The 21,541-nt window shown below is 42.4% G+C and overlaps 1 protein-coding gene and 1 non-coding gene across 2 annotated transcripts in view; one reads left to right on the top strand and one right to left on the bottom strand.

Moving 5' to 3' along the window:
• The window catches only part of LOC126562508 (G protein alpha o subunit), a 287,823-nt gene that overhangs the window by 10,465 nt on the left and 255,817 nt on the right, over positions 1-21,541 (top strand). The gene's annotated exons all lie outside the window — the stretch shown is intronic.
• On the bottom strand, positions 13,354-13,425 carry Trnae-cuc (transfer RNA glutamic acid (anticodon CUC)). Its single transcript has one exon. It is a non-coding gene; the product is annotated as a tRNA-Glu (tRNA).

Raw genomic sequence — 21,541 nt, 5'->3', positions numbered from 1 at the left:
CTCCATTTCTTCACGCACTTGGACATACCTAGCCGTGTTGACTCCCGTATCTCTCCCTCTCGGTTCGCGTGTGTGGATTGTGGAAGACAAAGCTACCTTTCGCGAAAATGCCGCCGGCCATATCGGACAGAATCGGCCGGTCCGGTTCTTTATGATGATGAATGAATCCAGCAATTAGGGAGGATGTGTTTTTGGCTGCCATGGGTTTTTGCAGGATGGATCAGAGCGCGGCGGCACAGATTTTGGTTGTTCCACCTTCCCTTCTTGGTGCGGCATACAATTCGCGGAAAATGAAAGTAGCAGAAGGATTCCTTCCAACATAAAAACAAAAAAAAAACAAAAAAAAAACAAAAAAGGCGTTTCCTGGATCCGCTCGACATGAAGCTGGTGCGTTTGCAGTAGCTTTTTTGAATTCGTCATGATCGCTTCGTGTTGCGGTACGAACCGATCTTCCCAGAATCGGAATGCTGTTGATGTATGAAAACCTAAAAAAAAAACTCCCAGTGTTCCTAAAGTCCCTCGCGGGGATCGTCCATTTCCGGTGAATGGCAACTGCTGACGTGGTTCGAACCCTCCTGGCGCGAGTCTCCGTAAGTGACGAGTGACCCCGCCACTAGCACCAAGCAATGTGACGCGACACGCCGCAAAACTGTCCCATCTGCAGCTGCCTCCAGATGCGCATAGGTACCAAAACAGACCCGGTTGCCCTCCATATCGTCTAATTGTAGTTCCCGGAACTACGTACCGTGGCCGTGGTTAAAAATGGAACCTCAACAAACCACCGTCGGGGCCAATTACGTGTGCATCGCACACCAGCCACCAAGCGTCAGCCGATCGTCGATCGGAGCAGCTTCTATTTGAGGGCACCCCATCGGAGTGTCCCTCCTAAAGGTTTTAGCCCAAGAGCCGCACAGAGCACACGGGTGACAAGTTTTACCGTTTCGCTCGCTTTTTTAGTTTGTGTCTTTCGACTACGGAGCAGCTTAATATTCAAATGACAAACGACGACACGTCACGTCCCGCGGACACGTCCTCGGCTGTCGGCTGTCTAATGTGGTCCCTGGACCGATATGCACTTTTTTTTGTTTGCTGTGGCTCCTCTGTCGCTTTCCAGTATCCGTTATAAGTAATTAGTTTGCTGGCGAGGTGAAGCGATCGTGAAGGTTGCCGCATCGATTGCACGCGCGTTCAGCTCGGTTTCGAGATGGATACTTCGGAGGCTCGGAGGCTTCAAGGAGACTCGAACATCGTGCACCATCTGTGTGTGTGTCTGTAAGTGTGTTTTTCTTCTCTCCTTTCTTTCTTGTGCCTCTCTTGAACACGTCGGGCACAGGTTGTTTTGAATGATAATTGTTATCGATAATTGGGCAGCAATTTCCACTTCACTTCTCTGTCAGTGGTAAGTCATATTTTTCTCCCCCCCGTTTGTGTGTGTGTGTGTGTGTGTTTGTATGTTTTGTTTCGTTTTTTTCCGAGTGTGTAAATGAGGATAGCCTTTCTCTTCCCCCATGCATCGTTCCCTAATCCACCCAGTCAGCGCTCCACATGGAAGTCAGTTTTCCAATTGGTTCTGTGTTTTGTATCTCCGGAGTGCTGTCAATAGACTCTTTCCGCTAATGTACTAGAACGCCAAACATGTAAGAAAAACCTACCTAGCATGAGCCAAGTTGCTTAGTTTTTCCTTACGGACGAGAAGAGTGCGTATGCTCCTTAGCTTGCTGTCCAAGGAAGGGCCAATTGTGTGAGATGAGTTTTGCGGTGCCACACTTTGACAGCTCGGATGTCAAACGAAGGGACGGATTTTTCAACCGGTGTCATAAATGGGAAAATAATTGTACGCTGGTTGAAACCTAACACAGATCACGTCTCAGGAGGGGGCGATGGTGCGAAGAACAGACAGGAGAGGAAAGGGAACGGGGAAAAAGGTAAATACGTGTAACATCCACAGGTGGCGCAAGGACTTCATGGATGGATGTTCGGTTGAGTGAAACAAGAGCACAGGTTAAGTGCTTTCAAGTGATGCCTATTAGATGTTTCAGATTTGTTGCGATCTAGCGAACAACTAGGACAGTAAACAACTCGAAAACAACTAACAGATGAGTTATACCTTTTAGTATGAAAACCTTTTCCCTCGAATGCTCCGATTTCAAATAAAAGTTCCTTGAAATTGGTCTTCAACTCGTCAGATTATTTTGTTATGTGTTATGCTTGTATTACTTAGAGTCATTAGAGCTGTTGGGGCGGCCCGCTTGATAGAGGAGACAAAGACGCCGGTCATGGCGACATGGCAAGATTTCACAAGGATCACTTCCGGACCGTTCCCACGTAGCGAGGATTGACTATCCTACTTGATATCTGCAAGTCTAGTGAGCCGTTAGATTGCCGGTGTGATCTAGAAGATCGTTAAGCCAACAATTGTTTCTTAATTTCCTTAATAATAATATCCTTTCCCTCTCCTTTGCAGTTTCTGCCATTTTGATTGCAAAGTGTTTAGGTAGTAGCTAAGCTTTTACTAGGCTTTTCATATTTAATCTTCAACGTAAACCTTTTTCCTACTGTGCACTTACGATTAATGAGAATAAATATTCCGTAATGCAGGTTACCTCCCTCCACAACTGCTGACCTATGTCCATCGATGTCACTTTAAGTTAATTCCAATTTTCTAATCAACCCCGCATCTTTCCTGCTCACTTACAGCACAAGCTGCTCTCTCTTTTGCCATTCAATCGATACAATTTCTACCACCATTACAAAGACACTGACGCTTCCTACCGGCGAAAGCAATAATTACTGTGCGAGTATCGTAATGAACGGTGCACCACCTTTGCACCGGTTGTCAGGAAATGATACGAATCAAAACCTTTGCTGCATAATGCAGCGCCGAAGGAGGCAACTCCTGCGAATGGCTTCATTTATTTGTGCGAAGCTAATCGAACCCAATTGGAACGATGGGGCACAAGACGGTTCACCCAGAGAATGAAGAAATCTTTTGTACTTAGTTACATTTTTCTAAGCCTTCTGCCCAAGTCTAATGTCTGGAGCGTTCCTCACCGACTGACACCGACCGACTCGATGGTTGGCCACCATTTTGACGTACGAAGAAGATGCGGACATAAATCCATCACATCTGCTTGGGCAGATGGGTTGAGCAAAGCAAAACCTTCTGGTGGGTGCTCTCCCACTTCCTCTTCCTCCCTCTAGCTACCACTCTCTCTCTCTCTCTCTCTCGCATAGCCAGTTTCCGGTGTGTAATTTTTCCGCACACCGTGCGTGATTTATTGAAACGGTTTTTGTTTCTGTGTTCGGTTACATTCTTTAGATTTCCCATCGCCCTTTGTGCGTCGTGTTGTGGCGAGCGTTGAGCGCGGGCTCCACCAGCGCTGCATTTCGGAAAGCCGTAGACTACAGGTTACAGTTGAAGGACTGGCTGAGGTTTTTTGTGTTGTTGATATGGTGTTGGCCCTATGGTGGACTCTCCCAGGTACGGTAAGATGAGACGGTGACGGTTCCCGGAACGGTGGATAAAATGTGTTATTGATTTATGCATCAGATCGACCTGTATGCCGCGGTCGAGTATGTATGGCAACTCCCGGCCCAGGAGGACGATGAATGTGAAACGGGTGGAAACAGAGTTATTTTTCATTCGTGTCGTAAAATTTGCATATTCATAAATTTTGCAACTCTCGCCCGCTAAAATAGATGGACCATTCAACGATGGGTGCTGTGTGCGTCTTTGCTCTTGGGACTCACTCGTTGCATCACGTGAGGTGAGGAAAACTGCTGGGTGGAAAGGCCAAGAGCAGGGAGAGGTATACAATACAAACGTGTCCGTGCAATGGTGGCGATAAAATGGAAGAAAAGCTAGAGGAGTTTAGTTGTGATGTTTGCCTCCAGTGCGGCATATGATTGTTCCCTGCCCTTTTTTAGTTATGATGCACTATTTTCGAAATGGATGGGAGCATAGCAAATGTTGGCAGACAGCACGTGGAATATAAATTATTGATATTTATTTGATTTTAAAGTACGAACGAATCGGAACGATGGTTGGCGTTTAAGTACAGCTCCAACAGTATTTCAATCCACTGCAGTAAAATTGAGAGCCTAATTTTCAATGTTTCATATGATCTTCATAACTCTTCAGGATCGCCAGGGTAAGTTTTAGAGCAGTTGTTTTAAATTTGTTTAGAAAATATGATTTTCAGCACACGGTTTCCCTTTTCCTTAAAATTTCTTAAACCAGATTGCTTTAATCATCCCAATGCGATTTGGGATTTTAAATCGAACTTCAATCTGCTTTTAACTAGCACGCAGAAGCGTTCGCTGCCAGCTTACTTACACGATCGCAAATTAGCCAAACATGACCTAATCATGAGCAACCAGACAGACAGCCAAACAAGCAAGTAAGCAAACAAACAAACACCTCAAGAGTTTCCACCAGCAACCTCAACTACCAGACCATGGGCCGGTTCTTATTGATTCATTAACCCATTATCAAATCACTTCCAAATTACAGTGTTTTATTGAAAAGTACGGTAATTTGATCTTATTTTCACTTAATAATCGCGCCTAATTTGTAACACCACCGACCCCGGCCTTCCATTCCCGTCCATCCTTCTGTGCAGCCGGCCATGGTTGGCCTTCCTTGCCTATCGAAACTCGTAACCATTCGGAAGTGAAAACGCTTCTCCCCATCGGACTACCCCGTCGTATAATAGGAGCACCAGCATTGCCACTTGTTCCACACTAGCATAAGCAAACGCTGACTCCCGATGGCCACCAATCGGGTGTTTTACGGGCCCGCAGGGGAACCTATAATAGGGTTTTCGCTAAGCAATCGGTGTACAAACAACCTGTTCCTCGCTCGGTCGCGAAGGTGGGCCTGCCGACGAAATTTTGTCGTGAGCCAGCTACTTGGCTTGAGCCCAAAATAATCATCATCATCAGCTTTGAGCGTACGACCCGCTCAGCAATACCAGCCAGCCGCACCAGATCGTCAACGTCATTATTTTTATTATTTTATAATAACAATAATCATTATGATCATCAATATCGTAAAGAGTCATTATGTACTTAGCACATATTTAAAGCACAAAGCGCGCAGAGTCACAGAAGGTGACTCTTTCGCTCGCTCTCGCTCTCTCTCTAGCCCCACCGATCAGCAAGGGATAGAAGGGCCAGTTGATAGTAGCTTCGGACTGATCAGATCGGAGGTTCAAACTGCACCTTCAATCAGAGTCAAATAGCTCGCTTCGACGCGTCAAACATCTCTCACTCTGTGCAGCTCGACATCACACCACAAGCAAGCAACGGTGTGGCTCGATCTATCCAAAAATCGAACCACCCTTTACCACCGACGTGCAAGCCTTCAGCTCGCGATCAGCCTCGATCGTAGCCCTTTGATAAGGCACGGCCATAAATCAAAGCTCACGGGTCCAACCCACTCCAGGAGACGTTTGCTGTTCGCTAGCTGCTTCGTTGTTCTTAGTCCAGAGGGATGCAACCTTCCAGGACATCCCGATTGATTGATTGATATTGATTCGGAGTTTTTAATGAAAAATTCTTCCACAGCTCCCATACCAATCCTCCGCGAGCTTGAGGGTCGTGCTTTCCTTGAAGTAAAAAAAAAACCCGCCTCGCCGACTAATATAGTGTTTTTCGTATAAAACTGTAATATATTTTATTGATGGTTAAGCCGTAAATCATGCCCGAAGCTGTCAGAATTTCTAATTGCAATGCAAGCGGGATGATTCACGATGGTCACAGGATGGTTGGTTGTGGGAACCTATCGCGGAAACAAGGTGACAGGAGGGATAGGTCCAGAACGGCATACATATTGGCAAATAACATTTGTCATGTTTTGTGATTGATTTCTCAACAGTGATTGAATTTTTGGTTCACGTAAGGGTAAAAAAAACCCTTCAACAAAGATATTCTTGATGAAGAATGTACTTACAAGGACTTACATTACCACCTGAAGGCTTTCATCAAAGTATATCTTTATCTTTGCTTTTGCCATTGGTTTTTGTGCGTGTATCGTGACCAAACAAGCTATCAATTTCGTTCATATACATTGTATTTGTTGCGTTTCGGTACTTCTCGTGATCTGGAGCATTAATGCTCGCTGGGATGGACACCGCAAGTCGTAGCTTGAATCTCATCAGTGTATGAATCCCACTAAAGCCACAATACAACTTAATTCAATGACAAGATAGCTAGAGGTCAAATCTTGGTTTGAGTTCATATTCTAGACCTTTTTTAAATTAATTTTTAATTTAATTAAGGACTTAAGTCTCAAGGCTTATGATTAATTTACAACCAATGTAAGTGTGGCTTGACTGTTGAATGCGTATTTTGGAGACTCTTTCTCTTTTCTTGGCTTTTAGGTCACGCCGGCAAACGAATGGCTAACTAGAGTTATTGATATTAGTAGTAGTATTGATATTAATAGTCAGTCCTCACTACGGGAGACGATCCGGATGGGATTTGAGTCCCGGTCCTGACGTGTAAAGACCAGAGCCGCTGCCTATTTGCGTCGGCGTCTATTTGCATATAATGTTGGATGAAATATCTTCTTCTTCTGGATGTAACACGACCTCTAATGTCATGCTGGCCATCGAAATGGCTTTCTAGACTACCGATGCCACGTAGTTGGTTAGTCATACCTCACTACGGGGGGATGGTCCGGATGGGATTTGAACCCCGGTTCTGCCGTTTGAAGACCGCCGCCGCTGCCGCCTTCACCACCGGGGCGCCCCGGTGCCATATGTTGGAGACTATTTTGCATATAAATTTTCATGGTAGGATAGGTTGATTGAACGCAATTTCTCTGCCTTCGAAAGAAGATCTCCTTCCTCTCAGTTTTGAATGTTCGAGGATCCTTAAAGGCTCCAATTACCAGAAAACTTCTTACATGAGTAAACGTCTTTTTCCACAACTGCATGCCATTAAAAGGACATCGAACAAGCAAAGCTGAAGACTATTTTTAGACCAATCACGATACCTGCGAAGACTTTACTGGCCTAAAATGTGATATGAGAGTGAGAGAAGTAAAATAAAGTCGCTTTTTTCCCTCCAGCAGTGAACAATTTATTAAAATAATCTGATGGTCAATTTGAACACTCAAAAGTTGTAGAAAATTTCAAGAAAATAATCATTTTTTTAAAATGATTTCTATGCCGTCGGCCACATTTTCAACCACTGTGTACCATCCTTGGAATCACACAACAAGAAGCAAATTACATCGAAATGTGTCTCTGTGTCATGGGATTTTTATTCAGTGAATTTTCATCCAATTGCTAGCTACCGGCACCGGCTTCACCCTTGGTCTATTTTCCATCCTCCAAATAATGAAAAAAAAAAAAAACTATAAAACGAACCGAGACGCTTGTCAATCGAGTCAATTGGGTATGGCAAAGCGTAATTATGAAAATTCGCAAAAATGCAACCATTCGCAAAAGGGAAATGTCCTCCTGCCTTTGTTGGGCCAGCAATTTGCAATTACATCTGTATTTTTCCATCCATTTGTTATTCTCGTTTCCGCTTTTGTGGCGCTTTTTCCCAATATCCACACGCAGTTCGACAGATTGTCAAACGGGATACAGCAGAAGATGCGACAATGTAACCGCGTGCAAGCGTACACCGATCGACACGAACACAAACACAGACCAACGATTGCACCTGGGCTGCATTTGCGTGCATTCGAACCGAATGACTTGCCGCTTGTTTCTTTTCTTTTTCGACAATTTAATTTAATTTAACTGCATTAGCTGCAATAAGAGCTACGATTTACAGTGATTGCGCAATTAGCCGGTGCATTATCAGGCACGCGCGCTAGATGCATTTGCATGCGTTTGCTAGCAGAAGCGACCAGTCAGTAGGATTGCCTTGCAGACAGCGAGCGGCCCATGGTGCGGCCCAATGTTTTATCATTTTATTGAGACCGTCGCGTTGAAACGGGCCACTATGCCACTTGTGAAATGAAGGCCACCATCGCGTATATGCCGCCAACAACACCGGGAACATTTCAATTGCAGCAATCGTACTTGTGTCTCATTCCCCAATTTCTTCCGTGTTCTGCGTGCTCCAAGCTCCTGTTTTTGTGCTGCGACGTGGAGCGTACTATGAATAACTAAGTGGAACGGAATTAAACTGCGTCTTCGCGGCTAAAACGGTCGATCGTCTAGCGACCACCCTTGGAGGCGTCTGCTTAATGTTGGAGCAATTATTACGACAAGAAGCACTCGGCTTCACATGCTCACTCGCTCCCTCACGCAACTTACCTTCGTCTTGGGTGATGCTTGCTTACCAACAGCTTACCCTGGGCCGCTGGGAGTTTTCCTCCCTCCCTGCAAACGTACCGGGCATCGAAATTGATTTGTTCCGACACGTTTAGCGGTTGTTACTTTCTCGCCTTCGCCTTCATCACTTTTTCCCGCACTGTTCGCCAAATCAAAAGCGAGCAATTTAACGCTGGTTTGAATTCAATTAATTACAACACTTGTTCGTTTGTTGTTTGTTTGGTGGACTGGTGCAACTGGGTTGGATGAGGTGTGTTGGGAACGTTTGGTGATGGAATTCTTGAAGAATTCATGATGAGACTAGGAGAACTGAAACTATTCGGCATGACTGGATTGGGTTGGAGGACCTCTAGACCTTTAGTCTAGAGGTCCTTTAGAAGTCTAAACCTTTAGGAAGTCTGAGAATTGAACCTCAAATTTTCACGTAACGCGGATTTTACATAGCTAAAGTTTATCGTATATAATACGGAATAAGCTCTTGGTAGATGCTAGAGTGTTCCTTTCTCCAAAAAGATCAGGCCCCGAGGATAGTTTTAACAGGATATGGAAGTCGAATAGATTGTATTTTTCATTGAAAGCCATTGCCAAGGATGATAGGAGAGGGTTTTAATTAAAAAACTTGAGTGACTTCAAGATATTGCTAGCAATCAATGTTCTCAGCAAGCAGGCCAGCCATGAATATTTGTTGCGCCATACGACATCGATGGGAATCAAGAATCATTAACCGAGTTTTGTAGGATGAATATTGACTGCCTGATGGCCAAGGAAGCAGGCGTACTGCGTGACGGAAGAGTCTCCGTAGGATAGGTTCTAATTTATTCTAATTCTAAAGCTGAGTTGAAAGCATCCAGCATACTACTGATGCATATTCGAGTACTGAGCGGACAACACAACAGTACACGGATTTTAGGGAAGTTACATCTTTGAGTGATCACTTCCATAGCTTACCAGTCAAAAGCCTTTGTATCAAAGACTACTCCAAGACCCTTAATGTGACTAGAGAACTCAAAGGGAGTTTCTTGAATAGTGTAATTGTTCTGCAAGGATTCTAAAGGAGGATATATACAACTTGCGTTCTTTTGAGTTCTTTAGACCAAAGAGGTCTTCTTTCTTCCACGTTGTCAAGGATTTGTAAACGCAAGTCAAAATAATTTAGGAATAGCTGTGACAGAGATATTGCTTGCAATTTGAAGAAATATATCAAGCAAAGCACATTACCATTATTCACGCATTCTACAAAATAAATCCCGAACACCAATTCAATATTGCTCCCACTAACACTCATCAATAAAAGTGTTACAAAATGCAAAGATTTTTATCATTTAAATCTAACGCCAACGCCTTACAAAGCACCCAGTTTCGCTTAGCAATCATACGTAGTGCAGCTGCATTGCGAATCCGCTTTGCTTGCATTTCCAGATTTCCCAAAGCCTAATCTTTCCGATAGATATCTCGAGGCTTCCAGACCCAGATCGTTCGTGAGCCATTTGGGGTTTTTTTTTATTTGGTCTACATATTTCGCCAAGACGGTCCCAAACATGCAAAACTCTTCCGATACTCGTTCATCACGGAATGGAACGGCGAAGTTCGTGCAATAGTCGACCTCATAAACCACTGCAGTACATGAGCGACCCACCCTCTCCACTAGACAGGATATACATATAGTGTGTGTGTATGCCTAAGAGGTGCATGTACACATTCCAAGAACCACACGATCCGTCCACGAAACACCAACCAACCCGCATCAGTTTGGTCCCCTGTAGGATGGTTCGGTTTAAGGAACAGAAAACGCGTGCATATGCATTTTTATCCGTCGTCCTCAAGAGGAACAGATGGAGAGAGAGAGAGAGAGAGGCAGAGAGAGAGTGAGAAACAGCGATGGTTTGCGTTTGCAGAATGCATAAATTCCCCGACGGTTTGGGGCGATTGGGGTGTTTCGTTTTTCGATTTTCTTGCCCCACGGGGCAAAATCCCAATCCACGCTATCCTTTTTGTTGACGCGAAGGATTTACGCTCCGTCTGTTGTCCGTTCGTCGGACCGCACTCGGGTTTCGCTCGTTTCATGATGCGCAAGAAGTGTGTGGCGTGGACGGATGAGGGCATTAAAAATACATAAATTTTGCCCCGTTGTTGGCCCCGTATGTATGGCAGCAAGTCAGGCAGAGCGCCGGAAAGTGATGGAGGAGGTCGCTTCTTGTCAAGTTTAGGTTGGAGCCATCCGTCCGTCTGTCTATGTGGAGAGCTGAGGCTGAGAGTTTTCTTTAGTATGATACCGGTTTTTCTCTACCGAGACTGGACGGAGGCTTATCTGTGTTCTTCAGTTGACGTTTAGTAATTTTACGAGTTACTTAGTTTAGTATAATAGAAAATAATGTTTGTTTTAATATTATTTTTGCGGGACACTTTAATGTTGTAATATTTTATAGAATGCTTTAATAGATTGATGCAAACTTTAAATTGTATTACAGCTTGTAATGGAAAGATTCTAACACCAAGCAATTTCCCAACTAAGAAAACATTTTAATAGAGTTTTCTTTTACCTTCTTTTGACATGTTATTATTTGATACGAAAAGTAAGTGTTTTACTCACTATTTCTTATCATTATTTTTTGGTCATTAATGATTACTTTTTAATATTTATTATTTTTATCCATAGTATTTGTTTTATTAGATTCATTTGACAGAAGAGCTCCAAACGCTCAGAAAAATTATATTATTGCAAAGTTTCTCAAGAAGCTTGCAATATTCTTCTATCCGCATGAAAAATCAACTAATAGATTCAAAAGTTTCATTACATGTATCAAGACCCTGGGTATTTAATGTTAATCCTGTTAGTCCCTGCTAATCCCAAAATTTAGTACCAAAACACAATCAAACTCTTCTCAAATTATAGTTCAAAGTTAAGTGAATTACAGGAAATATACGCAATAATAACTTAAAAATATAATGAAATAAAATACAAATGAAATAATTTGTTTTGAAGTAATTAAAAGATAGATCGAACACCTGATAGCACCTATAAAAATCAACAAAATCAATCAAATCAAGTAAATAAGTAGGTAAATGAAGCAAACTAAACAAAAGTAAACAGAAAATCGAACTTTTTTTAAACAATTTTAATTGACTAAATCCGCCAACTGGCAAACGAACGAAGATTACTTTTCAACTCACCCACTCTGCTCGTCTCGCTGGTACTTGATAAAATATTATGCACCAAGCCACTCTGCCGTTCTGTGGCGCGTTCACGCCTCGTGCATGGACCAAGCAAGAAAAGAAGGAAGAAAAACGGAAGGAACCCAACAACAGAGCAGCAACAAAAAAGAACACGCAACCCTTTTCGTTCCCTCGTTTCCGCGAGCGATCCTGGGACACAGAACTGGGTGGGTGGAAAGTGGGCAGTTCAAGCAAAAAAAAAAACCCCCGTGCTTCAAAGGCTGGGTTTTCGCAACGGCACATCGGAATATAAATCAACCCCATTGCTGTTGCCATTGCCGGAGCAAACCTTGACGTTTGGTGAAGAATTCGAGAGTCACATCGATCGACTACATGCAAGACGTCCGGCTCGAGTTCAGTGGCTCTGGCAACAGAAAGGTGGAATGTTCAAACAGAGAACCCATCGATCGGGATGATCCGGTGCATGTGCAAGTAAGAACGCGCACCCCCCTATTGCGAAGGTTACCACCGCAAGCAAAACGTTAATCCTGCTTCGAACCGTCAAGAAATGCTGACAGTCGCGGTGAGCCGCTTCTTCTTCGTGCGTTCTTCGTTTGTGGTTTGTGTGTGTGTGTATGTTTCTGTCCTTTTTGTTCGAGTTCGATTTTTTAAAATGGCTGCGCTGGAGGCGTCCAAACGGTGGAGGCGAACGCAACACGACTTCTCGAACTCTCCCACGCCATGGACCCCGACCCCGATGGACGTTGGAATTGGGCAAATATCGTGCCAAGCGCTGTTGTAAAGCCGCACACAAACGTAACGCAATGGCGGGCATGATGAATCTATGCTGGCAGCAGTTTCGTTCGTTTTGTGCGATGTGTGGAATATGGAATATCGGGTACGAGTTTGGGGCCGATCCAACGCTACCCGTGGGGGAAAGGATGGATGAGAAGTGGGAGATTCGATCTGTCTGCTGGTGTGTGCGGGCACGGGTATTTTCTCTTCTTCTTGCCACTCTGCATAAGATGCATCCACAGGGGTTGGGTGCAGTTCTTGCGATTGGTGGAAGCTGCACGACGGTTGCGTTAGAGGGTTGAGCTGGTTTGGGGATTTGGGGTTGATTTTTTCTCTCTGCCTTTTTTTTGGGAATTGCTGGTCGCGTTGGTGGAGGCGATATACTGGTTTTTGATGGCTTTAAAATGGCGTACCGAAGGAATTCGTGAGGTTTCCGGTTCGTTTTGAAGAAAGCACGTTAAAGAAACACTGCAGTGCAGTGAAGCAAAGTAAAATAAAGTCAAGTTAAAATGTATAAATGAAAAGTATAACTTACAAGAAGCGTAGCTGAAACTAGTAGAGATAATAACCAAACTACATAAAGTATTGTATAAAATGGGAGCAAGTTACATTACATACAGCATTAAGAGTAAAAAATCGTCAAGAAAAACTCGTTACTATGAATTATACATCAGAAAACGCCAGCAAAACAATTATTAAAGCCCATGCTTCTGGTAAAAAGGTGAAAAAAATTATAATTTGTATTGTGCATATAACAACGATTGTTTCCTTTGTGTTCTTTATAGAAAAAAACTGATATAGCATCATTCTGATGACCACGCTAGCCATAAGTAGGAACACTCCTTATTTTTTAAAAAAATTACATCGACTTTTTTGGTTTTAATATTTTGTGGCTACTGTCTTTTATTTACTTTTGTATTTTGTGAGTTCATGACATTTTTATTTTTAATGAACTGCTGTTTATTAATCAAATTCATTATTATAAAATTATTTTTAATTTATTTTTAAGTAGTCCAACCAAAATATCGCGCCAAAATCGTTGTAGTTCTATTGTTAAACAATTTAAAAAGTATTACTATAAAACCATAATTAAAACAAAAGAACTTCTTTCCCATACCGGGAATCGAACCCGGGCCTTCCGGGTGAGAGCCGGATATCCTAACCACTAGACAATATGGGATTGATACTTGGTTCACAAATAGCATGTGTTTTGAACGAGCTTAATAATCGTTCACCTCAGCCACATACGCATGCGCATTGTGTTTCGGTGTTCTGAGCTACTGCCTAATGCTGCTTCAAAATTCGCAAAGCTACCGCATCTGCACTCTCCTGATGCACCCTCATTAGTGAATCTATGAATAAATGAGAAACCTCAACTCAACCAACCTGACAGTCCGCGTGTCCTTCTTGCCCATCTTTCTACCGAACCAGCACGATTCTGTATGACCTCTCCAAATAATGAGAGACCTCGGCAAATCACGTGCGCGCGGGGGCAGCGAGAGACTCACGATTTTCCACCGACCGAAATGCTCCTAACCGGCCGTCACCGTCAGTCGTGCTGGTTGGGGTTCATTAAAACTAATAAAAATTAAAATGCAATGCCACCAAAGCCCGATGATGACAAGAGGACGAAACCGGTGAGTTTGTCAGGCGCTAGTGCAGCACATACCACTGCCAACGGGAATGGATAAATAATTTAAAATAAACCTATAATTGCGCAAGGTCGTTTGAGCCACGTTCGGCGCGCGCGCGCTCTTATACACCGAGACACGTACACTTGCAGTACACCGGATTGCGAAAGTGAAGTTTAAATAAAAGCCGGAATTGGAAAGCAAAAACTGCAGCAAATACCTTCTTTGTTGATGATGAAATCCTCGGTGTTTTTGCCACTTGATTGATTTGGTAAACTGCTGGTTCGAAAGATCTGTTTGTTGACTAATGTTCCTGACTAATGCAATCCCACATGCGCACAAGCACATCGGCACAAGCGGCCATTAATTCTTGTGCCGAATATATGTATTGCGATATATTTTCCACGCCACAGCCGTAAAGCCTCTCCCAGCAAAGGAAGAAACCCCATAATCTTAGCCTCGAGGCTGCGTTATTGAAGCGTTTCGCGCCATTTTTCATTATTTGACAGATTGCAAAAGTCATGGCGGCCAGACAGTCGGGATTTTGCGTAGCTGTGAGAACAGGAGATGCACATTAGGAGGAAAATCTTCCGTTTTCCAAGAACGCGGGAGATTGTGATTGTCCAGTATGGATTCTACCGGGATGTAAAATCGCACTTAATCATGCACCGTGTACGTTCAACAGCTCAATATTTGGTGGAACCGAACCGGGGTAACTGCTCAGATGTGCAAAGTTCTTCGAATTTTATCTCCACGCTTTGTCAAAATGCACGAAATGCGAGAAGTTGGTTCGCTCTTGTCGGTGGAGAATTAATCGTTCTTCCACGAGACTGCGTTAAGCATTTGGGTCGCTGGAGCAGTGTAACATGTTCCGCCAACTTTTTGTTTTTCTCACACAAAGCTTTTCCAAACTCACCTAAAGAAAGACAAGGCTTAGGCCAGGGTCTTCTTCCGAAGGAACCGCATGTCCATGTCGTTTTGTGGACGAGTTTGGTTGTGTTTTTTGGTCGTACTGCTTTCAAGTGTTCTGCCAGTTCGGTGCCTGAAAGCGTATCATTATCGTGAGCAGGCGCACATAAGGACCAAGGAAAAACGACAAAAGGATAGCCATGGAGCTGATCATTTGGGAGGGAGGGAGGCGAAACTCCACAAGCACACATACTTCCGAAAGGCCTGGGAAAAACGAACAATTTTCGTCTCGTTTGATTTTTGGTTTTGTTTTGCTGCTTGATGATGGAGCCCTTTCGGGAGGCAATAGAGAAGTGGGGTGAACAGTGGAGCTCGAAGACGATCATTCATTTTACCCGGACGCGTTTGCTGGGGCAAAGTGAAAATGCATATCCACATGACAGACGCGACGATCCTGGGACGGTGAGTAAAACAAGCGATCGGCAACAGCTCCGTTGGTCATCATCTGTCTCGTAACAGTGTTGCATATTAGATCTGCACCATCTGAGCTGGAGAAACGGTACCCAGCCTGGAACGACCCCATGCACAAACGCACTTTGCCGGCTGACCTTGAGAGACGGAAAAAGCGAGAGAGTAGAAAGCTATAATTTAATTGCAATTAATAATCGGTTAGCCAAGTTATGAAGAACTGTGGCCAGGGATTGGGTGTGTTTGCTTCTCGTGCAGAAACGGCACGAGGATGAATCGACCGATTGGGCACACTATGGAAATTGATGATCCGGTAAACCATTTTGTTTTGCGAGCGTCCCTTTTGCCGATGCTAAACCTTATAATTTGTGTATGTGATTCGACTTTGGTTTGTTGTTGAATTTTTGCCTTCAAGGAACAGGATTCATAAAGTTTTAGAATGTGAAAATATATTGAAAAGAGCATTTCTCATCTTTCCTACTCAAGATGATGTTCGAAAGGCTGTTTTATCATGTTTGTACTGTACTTTATTTAAAAAGCGTTTAATCATTATATTGACTGCTTGACATTACCGTGTTGCAGATTTATTATGATATTATTTTTTATTTGTTATTTACAATTAATAATGAAGGTTCAGTGCCGTATTGTCAACGCCGCTTGTGTTGAATTTATTATGATATTAATTGCAATATTTTATTGGACTAGAATGATTTTTCTCACCACAACCACCCACAACCGAGTATGCCCGGGATAAGGCAAAGAATAAGGAGGAAATGCCTTATCAATATAATTATTTTTTTTTCAACACAAGCGGTGTGAACAATACGGCACTGGACCGTCATAATTAATTGTAAATAAATAAATAGAATGATTTTTCTACTCTCAAAAATTATTTTATTTTGTAGATTTTTGGTAAGGAGTACAAGGCCCTCTATAGTTTTTTACAATTCCAATTTTTTTTATTTACAATTGTTGCTTGTGTTGAATAAATTTTACAATGGCATTTTCTCCTTATTCTTTGCCTTATCCCGGGCATACTCGGTTAAAAATTCCTTTTTATTTATTTATTTTTTGACAGGGTATGTCTGCTCATTTTTGGCTTATATATTTTCCTTTATATATTTTGACTATTTTTCATGGTATTTAAATGACTTAACAAATGTTTTTTATCTTATGCTGTGATATTTTAAAGATTTCTCGATTTTGTTTGTCTTCATCCAATAGTTTTTCTACCGGTTTTTAAAGTTTGCAGAAAGATTATATAGATAAAAATCTACATTTTTCGTACTTTTAAACAAACGATTCAAATAGTTTTAGCAATGCAGAACTATCTTGTTTGGATTTTTTCTTTCAAAAAGAATTTATTTTCTTTTTTATTTATTTAAAGTATGACGGCTTGCGCCGTATTGTCAACACCGTTTGTGATGACTGCGTTATAAACAAACAAAAATTTACAAAAATGTCACAAGACATTTCCTCGCTGTCGTTTGCCTTATCCGGCCATTCTCGGTTGAAAGGAACTAAAACACGTGTTTTTTTGAACAATATTCAAATATCAAACATATCTAAAAACTCGCCAATGAAATCTTAGAACGTTACGAAAAATACATGAAAAAGCGTTAAGAAACCTAGGAAAAACTCAAAAAATTTACGGGCAATTGTAAACCAATGTTTGTTGAATTGCTTATACATATAATTTTTTTTTTTTGTCAAATGTGCCTCAATTATGCTAGAAGATTTGACAGATTTGTGATTTAGTGATTGATTGTATTATAAATGGAGAGACCTCGACCAGAGCACAAGTAAACAATTATTAATAAACAAGAACGTTGGAATAAGTAAATAAGTAGTAACAAGGAACATGGCAAAATTGTCAAAGGAGCTGTCTCAAAATATTTTTTTTAGATTAATCGTTAGATGGAAATCAGCTTCGAATCCTAAAGTGTTATATTAGTCCACTATTTGCATAATGGGTCGCTAGTACAAAAAGGTTCTATTTCTAAAGTCTGGTCTTAGTAGTAGTCCCCCTGTTTACGAGCTACTTGGAGCTAGGATATTTTATAGTATTTAGAACAGACGGACTCTCAATGGACAATGGTCCCATCTTGTGAAGAAGTATGCAAGGATTTCTTTATGTGAATAATCTTTTATGTCCTAATTTCGTTGGGTTTTAACTGTTATTAAAAGTTTAAAATGTAAATTGATTCTTGAAATTCATCATTTTCTTTTTGAATCGTTGGAAAATCCATGTACTGAATTGGCAGGGTCAGCACCAAAAGTTCACTTCGAAGATTGAGTCAAAAGTATTTCCTCAGCAAATTAATTCTATTGCTTGCTTTTCAATATCCACTCGTAGTGTCCGAAAGTAAAAAAAAACCCTAACAGCCACTCTCAAAACACACATCCAACACCAAAGTGCATCACTGCATCTTGTGTGCAACGAAGCTTCACATTTTAAAATGCATTCGCTCGCCATCCAATATATTCTCACGCTTACTCCGTTTTGTGACTTGAACTCGTTACTTGTGTGCGCCCAGTCTCTGTTTTACATTTCTGGTCCGTTTTTTTGCGCTTCCCTTACTTCACTATGTCATTCCCAATCCCTGATCTGATCACTGGGGGAGCCACTTCTTCGATTGGCAGCGAAAAAGAAGTTTCAGTTTCATCCTGACATCACTTCAAGCTATCTTAGCAAACGATCCCATGCGTGTTCGGTTCGGTCTGGTGTTGTGCGAGTGCTTGGTTGAAAATCGAACGCTTTTCCTGTTGGCTTTTCGGACGTACCGTGTGTCAATGATGTCGGTGGATGCCAAACTGAACCGCTTTGCAGGACCAATCAATGGGGTTTTTTTTTTTTGCTTATCTCGGCCAGACGGACAGCTTAAGTGTCTGTTGTGCCCGGCGGGTGAAACTTCCGACTGAAGCCAGCGCTGAACCCCTGAAGCTGAAGGTCAAGATGAAGCTAACGACGGGGAGGTGTCTTCAGAGAGATATCAATCTTGGAGATTTTTTTGCGAAGCAGGAAATCTTGCCAAATGGCAAATAAAATAATAATAAAATGTACTTAAACTTTTCTCCATCCACCATTTTCAAAGTCTGATAGTTTCTTCTAGGTTTTCTTCATAGACATCAAATAAAGCGTAATTTCATCCTTCAGCTTAAACCGTGTCAATCGTCAAGTAAACATTGTACACCACGCAAACAACGACAGAGAAATTATTATCCATCATTGATGAGCCATAAATCCCTCGTTGGCATCCGCTCCACTCCACACCAAACCCCATCTCTTCCCTTCCCCACGCCCTCAACACCAGGTAAACGACAACGTCAACACCCCTGCTGGATACAGACGACTAATTCCGGGTTTTAGTCGAATTTTCCGCTTACCACTTCCGGCGTGAACTACTAACGCTTCCCGGCCGCTCGCTGTTGCTTAATCACAGCACATGTTTGTTTACATCGATTTATCACCAACCCGAAAGATAGATTATCATCGCTTTAAGTGCCTTAATTTCACTTTAATCACCCGCTAATTTAATTGTCCAATTTATTGCCTTTCGGTTCGGTGGCTATGCCGGGTGCCGGCTACGGTGGTGCTTGCCCTCCGGACAACCCGGTTCGCCCTGCAACGGATAACGGGGCTGGAGGATGTGGTGGTGGTGGGAGGATTATAATTTTTATTCAACACGTTCGCAGGTTAATGAAGCAATTTGATACAGTTAATTGTGTTAGTGTTTTTGTTCGCACACATGATTGAATATTAATTTAAAAAAACTTACTTCTATACTGCATTTCAAAAAAAGGAGGTAAAGAAGGATGCTTAGAACACATAATTTTATTGAAAAAATAGTTTAAAGAATTATTAGACTTAAGAAAAAAACATAATAATATTGTCTAGTGTTAATTTTGGGGAAAAGCCGAATTAAAACATAAAATAGGAAAATCTTTTGACCTTCCAAATTTCCAAGAATGACAGTAGACCATTGTGAAGTAATGAGAGAAACGCTAGTGCCTGCCAGGTGGCGCTAGTGTTGCACGACAAGCCCCGCCTACTTCTTCGACGAACTGTTCAATTAAAGAAAACCCCTAAAACCAACACAAACAATACGAATACAGAGTCCATATTGAAATATTTCACCCCTATTGACACGTTTCAAGGGAAGAACGTTTTCGTGAGTGAAAATTGTGACCTACCAAGGGGGTGAGAATTTTCTTTTAAAGTAAGAAGATATTTTACAGTATCATTCTTAAGCTAGTTAACCTACCAAAGCTTCTTGTGATATTTTTAGCAATTTCAAAATTAAAATTAACTATCTTTTTAACAAATTGTATCTCATCACTAGACTCAACAACACAAGGCCTGGAAAGAAAGCATCAGCCAGCAGTATCGGCCCCACAACAAATAGGCCACACCGTGCACAGCATACCGGAACCGAAGTGGCCACAGCAGACGGGCCACGGTACGGGACGCGTGCGGTTTTCGTTGCCCGGATGCCCACCGACAAAACCCATCCGAGGGCAAATGAAATCGAAACTTTAATTTAATGTTAATGATACACTCCGGAACGGAACGGCTGGGCAGGGCGCAATGGCTGGGAACGGAGCGGGAGCGGGCTTGCTCCGACAGTTTAAAATATATTAATTAGAGAAGCGCAAATAAATGTGATTATTGTGATTGTTGTGACTTGTGACGGACGGTTTCCAAAGGCCGCTGGGACCGCAGTGAGTGTATACAGAAAAATGGGGTTAGTTTTATGCTTGCCGAACAGGTGTTGGTGGTTGTGAAGTAAGTTTTTCTTTCGGCAGGTTCGGGAGGTCTCTTTTTTCTCTTACGGGGGCGCGATCGGGCGAAAGAAATGACCGCAAGTCGAACATCCAAATTTACCAACAATAGAAACAAGGCACTGGTCGCTTGTGTTTACTTGTTGGTGGGATCGGTGGTGGGATGATTACTCTAGCGCGGGGGTGAAGATTTGGGGGTGGATTTTTTGTTTGTTTATTTGATGGTTTGATGACCTGTTTCGGGTTGTTTTGTTCTGTTGCTGCTGCAGACTGTTAAGACGGCGAGCAAGGAAAGGATTTTCCCACACCATTTAGCTGTGAGAAATGGCAGCTTTTCTTCGCTGGGAATACAGTTGGCTCGCCAGACAATCTGTCAATTTAGAAGGAAAAACGGGAAATTTGAAGCTTTAAAACCTGGTCTTTCTTGGGAAATTTGTCTTTCAAACACTGCAATAAAATAATAAACCAACAAAACCTTGTCACATTCTCGTCACGGCCCTTCCGTGTACGAAAATAAAACCCCTTAAGGCAAACAATCACTGTCCCATCCTCAAATCAATCAATCTCATTGTACTTTGTTCTAACGAAAAGTTCAAAAGTGCCCCAAGTGCCCCCTCGTCATCCACTCATAAAGCGTCAAACCCCCAATGGCCGGGCGCACCTTTATCGCCGTGATACGATCATCAGATCGCTTATCACCAGATGCCTGTTCATTGTTGTGTTTTACTTCAACTTTTTTTCTTCTCCGCCTTATCCGTTTATTAATTGAACGGTCATGTAATTGCTATTGACGGCTAGCGTGCGCCTCACCGCGTTCGATGCGATAACAGCACCGTATATGTGTGTGTGTGATGTAAGGGGAATGTGCGTTTACTGTTCGCAAGCCCCCGTTTTGCGCAAAACATTGCTCGAGCAGGAACATTGTGATTGTGTGGAGGACCGAATGATCGATCGACCGATCGAACGACTCCATCTTGTAGCTGCCCCCTTTTCGAGTTTTCCCCTCTGTTAGGGGGTTGAAGAAGTTGGGCCGAAGGGGATTCCTGTAATGTAGGAAGAGGGCAACAGGAAAAACTCAACGATATTGGAGCAGCTTGGCTGTACGTACACCAATAAGGTAATACATTGTGCTGGTGATGGCAGCGTTACTAGGAATTTGAACCGGATTTTGTAACAAATCGAATCGGGTGGGTTGCTACTATGCTCGCTTCTATTCTTTTTCTTCTGGGAAGGCAGCCTGAAGAGAGAAGTGTGACTGTGAGTTGTGCAAAAACAATTTTATAGAAGCTTTAATGATGCTATATTTTTGCACCCAAAATTAATTTGTAACAGTTTTTGAATACATTTTTATACAGCGATACAACTGACCTATTCATGAAGGTTTCGTCAATACATATGATCAGTGAAAAATATTGTTTTGTCGATAGAAGCTCAAAATATACTGAATCCCGCAAATAGAGAGTAAAAGCCTTATTAAAGTATCAAAAATCAAAACAAATTCCATGG

Source organism: Anopheles maculipalpis, chromosome 3RL (genome assembly GCF_943734695.1).
Source record: "Anopheles maculipalpis chromosome 3RL, idAnoMacuDA_375_x, whole genome shotgun sequence".
Classification (NCBI taxonomy): Eukaryota; Metazoa; Arthropoda; class Insecta; order Diptera; family Culicidae; genus Anopheles; species Anopheles maculipalpis.
The sequence above is the reverse complement of the archived record's forward strand: the minus strand, read 5'-3'. Positions and strand labels throughout refer to the sequence as shown.